General features: G+C 44.2%; 1 pseudogene; it reads left to right on the top strand.

Annotated features, from left to right (window-relative positions):
• The first annotated feature begins 5,752 nt into the window (after positions 1-5,752).
• Positions 5,753-7,548, top strand: LOC143386267 (ezrin pseudogene; annotated as a pseudogene).
• The last annotated feature ends 573 nt before the right edge of the window (positions 7,549-8,121 follow it).

Below are 8,121 nucleotides of genomic sequence, written 5' to 3'. Positions count from 1 at the left end.
GCCTACCTAGGTTGGGCCATTCCCTTATATTGCTCTTTCAGAGCCCCTAGCCCAGGGCGGGAACTATCTGCTGCAGCCTAGCCTCAGGCTCAAACATGAGAAGGAGAGCTGTCCTTTGTAGGCCCACTCTGACCTCAGCCCTTCCCATCTCAGATGGACTAAGCCAGAATGAGGGGCCCATTGGAATTCTGCACGCGGTCCTAAGGATCCTGGCATCTGGAGCTTTGCCTGTCATGTCCTCATTAGGGCAAGTGGGTACGTATAACTCATTTCCTTGTCCTCTGCCACACTCCAATGTCACCAAACTCCAACCACGCCCCCAAATCCTAGGTCATGTGGAGTGATCAAAAACTTCAGCCAGTCATGGTGGTGCATGCCTGTAATCCCAGCAGCTGGGAAGACTGAGGCTGGAGGATTGAGAGTTCAAAGCCAGCCTCAGCAACTTAGAGAGGCAATAAGCAACTCAGCGAGACCCTGTCTCTAAATAAAATATTAAAAAGGGCTTAAGATGTGGCTCAGTGATTAATCACCCCTGGATTCAATCCTTGGCTGGGATGAGAGGAAGCCCTCCAGGTAACTCTTCTCTTCCAGCAGGCTGCTCTCCCCTCCATCCCAGGACTATCTCCCTGACCTTCTAACCATTGACCACTGTCCTGTTGGCCAAGGACCTGCTTCACATGGCAACAGCTACTGGGATCCAGCTCAGCTTGGTCTTGTGACCCAGTTGCCTTCCATGCAGCATGACAAACTGGGGCAGCTTCCTCTACTCCACCCCTACCCCCATGACTCCCTGCCCCAAGGGACCACAGAACAAAGATCTCAGCAGACAGTGTTCATGCTCACTCCAGGTCTCAAATGAAATGAGATGCATTGTTTAAGGAAGTCAAAACATAAGGAAATGGTCATTTGATCCATTTCTTGTAACACCCAAGCATTTCCAACTGATTCCTTAATACAGGTACACGCTCACTTTAATTATTTCATGGCTTTTGAAATTTGCCACCAATTATATCCAAATTCCTTTCACCTGCACTCAACTACATTTCTTAGTTGTATCTTCTACCTTTAACCATAAGGAAATATTGTTCTGTATTTGGAACATGGAGAGAATTTTGCTCTTTTTCCTTATAAACCTTATGTGGCAAGTATTAGTTTCCTACCTCAGATTCATAGTAAACATGAATCTGGATCATGCATAGAATCACTGAACTACAGGTTACTTGATCTTTCTCAAATCGTTAAAGATTTATTTTTTGTTTCTAGTTGTTGCTTTCTATTACTTATCTTTGTGCATGAAATATTTATATGTTTTCAAATTATTTTTCTTTTTTTATTAGTTACACAGTGACAGTACAATGATCTTGACAATTCATACATTTGAATCAAATGGGGTATAATTCTCATTTTCCTGAGTGTACAGGTTTAAGAATCACATTGGTCATGCAGTCACATATATACATATAGCAATAATAAGCAATAATAATGTCTATTTTATTCTGCTGCCCTTCCTATACCCCCTTCCCCTCCCCTCCCCTCCCATCTCATCTCTGTACCCAATTGGTTTCCCAGAATAAAACTAAAAAGTATTTTAAAACTGACTTAAAATATTGCCCTGGTGGAGGACTAAATCCATCAATAGTGTCACTTCTATGGTGTGAGGTAGATTTTAAGCTTTCTTTAAGCTGCCCCTGGATGTGGGCTTACTCCCAGGTATGTAACTGACCACACAACTAATTTCTATATCTTTGTTTATAAATAATGTTAGAGATTTTTTTCTTTTGGATGAGTGATTTCTGGGTAGATGTGTGTGTGTGTGTGTGTGTGTGTGTGTGTGTGTGTGTGTCTATTGGAGATTTGGTGATAATTTTTGAAATTTTATAAACTCTTTGTGTATTTTATATACTAAACCTCCATCTGCTATATTAAAATTGAAAACTATCAGAAACTCTAAAGAATACTTAACATTATCCTCCAATGCTTAGACCTCTTGCAGTAACTTAAAATATTTTGCTACTATTTTATCCTTGTTTTATTGTAATTTTGAAGATACTTGAATTTTCTTTAGACACCTTTGCCCATCTTTTCTTCACAACTTCTCCAATAATCTAAACTGGTTTTCCTCTTTGGTTAAATAATCAAACTCTCTTTGTATATGAATTGATTTTTTAAATTACAATTCTTTGAGAGAAAATTTCTTTTTGTACCTTACTGAAATAAAGTTACTCCCAGAATAATGTATAAGAAAATTATATTCTTTATAATTTCCTTACTTTAATTTGCAATGTATTGTGTTTTCATATGTATTTAAAATTATTAATGCATGTTCTGTATTATTTGAAGGTCTGTATTTCTCCTCTTAATGCAGTGTTACATCAGATAAGTTATTGTTTTTTAAAACAGTCTATTTTTGAGCTAATTATTATTCCTTCATTAGCCCTCTAGTATGCTTGTCTATCTACACCCTGAAGAGGACTTGAACCTGAAGAGCAGCTCTGAGACATCAGAGACTCCTGAGATGTCGCTGTCTGTGGAGACACTGGGCCCTTCCACACCCTCTGATGTTAATTTCTTTCTGTGGCCTGAGGATGCCAGAGAAGAGGCAGAGGCCAAAGAAGGGCTAAGCGCCAGGGACGGTAGCTCCGGGGTGAGCAATGCCTTCCCCGAGGGTTTCCACCCACGGCGCACAAGCCAGGGTGCCACCCAAATGCCCCTTTACTCATCACCCATTGTCAAGAACCCCTTCATGTCGCCTCTGCTGGCACCTGACAATATGCTGAAGACCCTGCCACCTGTGCACATCGTGGCGTGGCCCTGGACCCCATGCTGGACGACTCTGTCATGTTCGCGAGGCGACTGCGTGCCCTGGGCCAGCCCGTGACGGTGCGTGTGGACCTGCCGCACGGCTTCCTGATCCTGGCTTTGCTGTGCCGCGAGATGAGACAAGCCGCGGAGCTGTGCGTGGAGCGCATCCGCCTCATCCTCACTCCACCAGCCGCCGCCGCCGCTCTGAGCCTGACCAGGCCGCGCGGGGAGATGGGGCTGCTGGGACGACACTAAAGACCTTGTTCCCACCTGTACCGGCCTCCGTGGTGAATGCGCTCAGGGACCAGCCTGGGGGCCCCTTGCAGGGCTCCAGACTCTTCCGGCCCCTGGCCGGGTGGGAGGGGGTGGGCTGTGGCTTAAGACCGGGGACCACAGGGGCGGGGCAGGAGCTGGAAGCTGAGACTTGGGCCAGGGGAGGGGCGCGGCACACACTGGTCACCGAGACAGCTGGACCTGCGCTCCACTACTGCCGTCTGCTGCTGCTGGTCGGTTCTGTTTTTTTCTAAATAAAAATATTTAATTAAATATTTTACTGTAGAATCAATTATTTTGAATTCTATAAAATGCCAATGACATCATTGGAATTCAGCTGAATTTACATTAAAATCACAGATTAAGCCATCAAAAGTTACTGCTTCCATTTGATCTTCCAAGCCAGCAATAGGACATATTTCTCTATTTTTTTCATCTTTAAGCTTTTGTAAAATTTTCTAGAGATACATATCCTCACACAAGCTTAATTAACACATAATTCAATTTTGTGGCTATCATTAATTTGAAGTCTTTCACTATTATATTTTTAGCTTCCTAGTAAAGGTATTTGAGTATCAGACTGAATTGTGTCATTGTATCTTTTAACCCGCAGTTTTTCTTCTGTTCTATTATCTCTAATATCTCTAGGTTGATTACTTTCCCTCTTCAGGGTGTATAATTATAAAGTCTCCTACAGAGAACCTTGTAAATCTCAGTTCTTTCCTACTCTTTATTATGAAGACAAGAGAAGAGAAATTTCTAAAAGTCCTGCATAGTCCTTGTTGCCCATGCCAAAAAGAAACTCGCATCCCACATTTGGTTGGGCACCAAAACCAGCCGGCTCACCTTTCAAAACAGCTCAAGTTCCACCCTTCTCACCATCTCCTTTGCACCACCCATTCTCACATGGATCACTATAATGGACTCCTAATTACAATCCTAAAGTATAGCCAGAACAAACTTTAGAACTGGGTTCTTATGTCACACTTTTGCTGGAAACCCTTCTCAGTCCTTACAAAGTCCCACACGGTCTGTTTCCTCCACCTGTCTAATTCCATCTCTTACTAATCTGCCCCATCCACATCTTTCCTGCCATGGAAGACACCTTGCTATTCTCTAAAAAGGCCAGATATGCTCCTGCCTCACAGTCTTTGCGCTTTCTGCTCTCTTTGCTAGGAAATTCTTTTACCACATATGGTTCACTCCTTGTCTCCTCAGGTGTTGCTCACATGTCAGATTTTCAGCAAACTCTTCCCTGACTACCCTATTTAAATTTGCCTCTTTTTCTTTATGTTCCTTAAACCCTTCCTGTCCTGTTTTTCTGTACTGCACTTTTTACGGGCTGACATTTTATAAACATATTTATTTCTCCTCTCCCCCCCTCTCTCTCTCTCTCTCTCTCTTACACACACACACACACACACACACATACACACACACACACACACACACACACACACACTCTCCATCAACCTGGAACATATGCTTCAGAGAGCAAGGACTCCTGCCTGCTTTTCTTATAACTATATCCTCAGCATTGAAAAATGTATGCTTAATAAAAGTGTTGAATAAAAGTGCAACTATTTTTACATCAGAATGAAGATAAGTCATTCTGAAATAACTAAATTCAGCATTATTTTTATCTATAATTTTAAGTGGATTTTGCTGTTCTGTTGAGGGAGAGTACTTATTCCTAATTTTCAGATTCTGTTATGTGCCAAATTTTATTAAATACTTCACCAGATAGATGTAATTTTATGTGCTATGTCATCCTATAGAGGGTTAATACATTTCTCTAAAGAATTTCTACCTTGAGTGATTAAATAAGGCCAATCTCTGGAGATATCCTAACAAATTTTGGATCTATTGTTCAAATGGACTTTCTGCTTTCTCATGGATAGAAAACCATGGCTGATACTCTAGAAAACAAAGAGGGGGAATTCAAATGAATTAGCCAGCATGACAAATAAGACAGATGAGGAGTAAATTCTTTGCTGACATATTTCAAAACATGTCCTATGTATTTGTGTAAATATCACTGATTAAGGATCGTGTCTAGATCAGTTTATGGGAGTTCCAGTTATCAACACTTAATTCTATGCAAATAATTTATCATAATAATATGATTATTATATTCATATAAGGTATAAATATGATTATTATACACCTTATGAATTATCACTTCTTTTAACTTCCTTGATTATCTGTTTTACCAACATTTGGAAGTTTCTCTCTTTCTTATTATTTCCTACAAATAATAGGCATACAGGTCATGGGTAAGAAGGAATAAAAGGTAAACTTGTTCACTTAGGTTTTAAATCCAACATATGTATGTGTGATTCCAGAAAGGTAAGGTGTTCAAATATTTTAATGAACACATTACACTAGCCTTTGTGTTGCATTGGCAAAAGTCTGATATATTTTGGAATATAAGCTTCTTAATACTTAAAGGAAATTTTCAGGTTGGTTTTGTGCTTTCAATTTTTAATCATCTTTTAAATATTCAGTGGAAATTTGTGATTAAAATTTTAAAAAATAATAATAAAAAAGTGAAATTTTAACTTGGACAGAAAATTCAAACATCTTATCAATTTTAGCTAGTTTTAGGTGAATCCATCTCAATGCAACCTCTTCCTACTCAAAATTAACATTATGGTCCACTGCAGGCTTCACAGGTCGCGAGAACTTTGTCAGCTGCTGCTGCACAGCCGAGTTTCCGGGAGATTGAGTGAGCCCACCAGGAACCGAAAATGCCGAAACCAATCAATGTGCGGGTCACCACCATGGACGCGGAGCTGGAGTTCGCCATCCAGCCGAACACCACCAGGAAGCAGCTCTTCGATCAGGTGGTTAAGACCATCGGCCTCCGGGAAGTGTGGTACTTTGGCCTCCAGTATGTGGACAATAAAGGATTTCCTACCTGGTTGAAACTTGATAAAAAGGTGTCTGCTCAGGAGGTCAGGAAGGAGAACCCCCTCCAGTTCAAGTTCTGGGCCAAGTTCTACCCTGAGGACCTGTCTGAGGAGCTCATCCAGGACATCACCCAGAAGCTGTTCTTCCTCCAGGTGAAGGAGGGGATTCTCAGTGAGGAGATCTACTGTCCCCCTGAGACCGCGGTGCTCCTGGGATCCTAGCTGTGCAGGCCAAGTTCGGAGACTATAACAAAAAGATGCACAAGTCCGGGTACCTCAGCTCTGAGAGGCTGATCCCTCAAAGAGTCATGGACCAGCACAAACTCACCAGGGACCAGTGGGAAGACCGGATCCAGGTGTGGCAGGCGGAACACCGTGGGAGGCTCAAGGACAGTGCCATGCTGGAGTACCTGAAGATCGCACAGGACCTGGAAATGTACGGAATCAACTACTTCGAGATCAAAAACAAGAAAGGAACAGACCTCTGGCTTGGAGTCGATTCCCTTGGACTAAATATTTATGAGAAAGATGATAAGTTGACGCCAAAGATTGGCTTCCCCTGGAGTGAAATCAGGAACATCTCTTTCAATGACAAGAAGTTTGTCATTAAGCCCATCAACCAGAAAGCACCTGACTTCATGTTCTATGCCCCCCGACTGAGAATCAACAAGCGGATCCTGCAGCTCTGCATGGGGAACCATGAGCTGTACATGCGCCGCAGGAAGCCGGACACCATCGAGGTGCAGCAGGTGAAGGCCCAGTCACGGGAGGAGAAGCACCAGAAGCAGTTGGAGCGGCAGCAGTTGAAAACTGAGAAGAAGAGGAGGGAGACGGTTGAGCGGGAGAAGGAGCAGATGCTGCGGGAGAAGGAGGAGCTGATGCTGCGCCTGCAGGACTATGAGCAGAAGACCAGGAGGGCCGAGAAAGAACTCAATGACCAGATCCAGAGAGCACTCCAGCTGGAGGACGAAAGGAAGCGAGCCCAGGAGGAGGCTGAGCGACTGGAGGCTGACCGCGTGGCTGTGCTCAGGGCCAAGGAGGAGCTGGAGAGACAGGCGGCTGATCAGATAAAGAGCCAGGAGCAGCTGGCTGCGGAGCTCGCCGAGTACACTGCCAAGATTGCCCTCCTGGAGGAGGCGCGGAGGCGCAAGGAGGACGAGGTTGAGGAGTGGCAGCACCGGGCCAAAGAAGCCCAGGATGACCTGGTGAAGACCAAGGAGGAGCTGCACCTGGTGATGACCGCCCCGCCGCCCCTGGTGAGCCCGTGAGCTACCACGTGCAGGAGAGCCCGCAGGAGGAGGGCGCGGAGCCCATGGGCTACAGCGCCGAACTCTGCAATGAGGAGAAGCGGATCACCGAGGCCGAGAAGAACAAGCGCGTGCAGCGGCAGCTGCTGACTCTGAGCAACGAGTTGTCCCAGGCCAGAGATGAGAACAAGAGGACCCACAACGACATCATCCACAATGAGAACATGCGGCAGGGCCGGGACAAGTACAAGACCCTGCGGCAGATCCGGCAGGGCAACACGAAGCAGCGGATCGACGAGTTAGAGGCCATGTAAATGCCGGGCCTGAGAGTCCCGGGCTGACAGGTCACACTTGGCTCTTTAGTACTCTAAATCTAGAAGCCCCTCAACATGTTCCAGGTCCCTTATAAAAAGAGCGGTTACCCAGCAAAAGTCCTCTGGGTCAGGAACCAGCAGAAGCCTCTCTGATTTGTTCTTCCCAATTGTATGCTAGTGCCAAACAGGCCTGGTTTTTATGAGAATTATTGAATCACTTCCTGTTTTATGCTTGAAGCAGGACTGATGGAATTAAGGAAAGATTCCTGTAAAGTCTGAGTGACAAACTTCATGCTGGCCTGTGTGATCCAAGATGCAGTATCATTAAAGAAAACCACACCGTGGCTTACATCTGTGCCATACTTTTTCTGTTTTTGAAATGAACTCAAAATTGATTTGTTCTTGATTTCTGTGAAGGGTCCATCTCTGTATATTTGTGTTGAGGGGTGACAATTATTTTGAAAATTGAGTCTAAAGCACTCTCCACCCAGTGATTTCCTTTCTCCAGACATTCAGTTCTGCTGGCAAAAATCTGCAGTGGTCATTCAGAATGAACGGTACAGGAGGACTCTC

Source organism: Callospermophilus lateralis, unplaced genomic scaffold, assembly GCF_048772815.1.
Source record: "Callospermophilus lateralis isolate mCalLat2 unplaced genomic scaffold, mCalLat2.hap1 Scaffold_182, whole genome shotgun sequence".
In the NCBI taxonomy this organism is placed as follows: domain Eukaryota; kingdom Metazoa; phylum Chordata; class Mammalia; order Rodentia; family Sciuridae; genus Callospermophilus; species Callospermophilus lateralis.
Note: the sequence above shows the minus strand (reverse complement) of the source record. Positions and strands in the feature narration are given on the sequence as shown.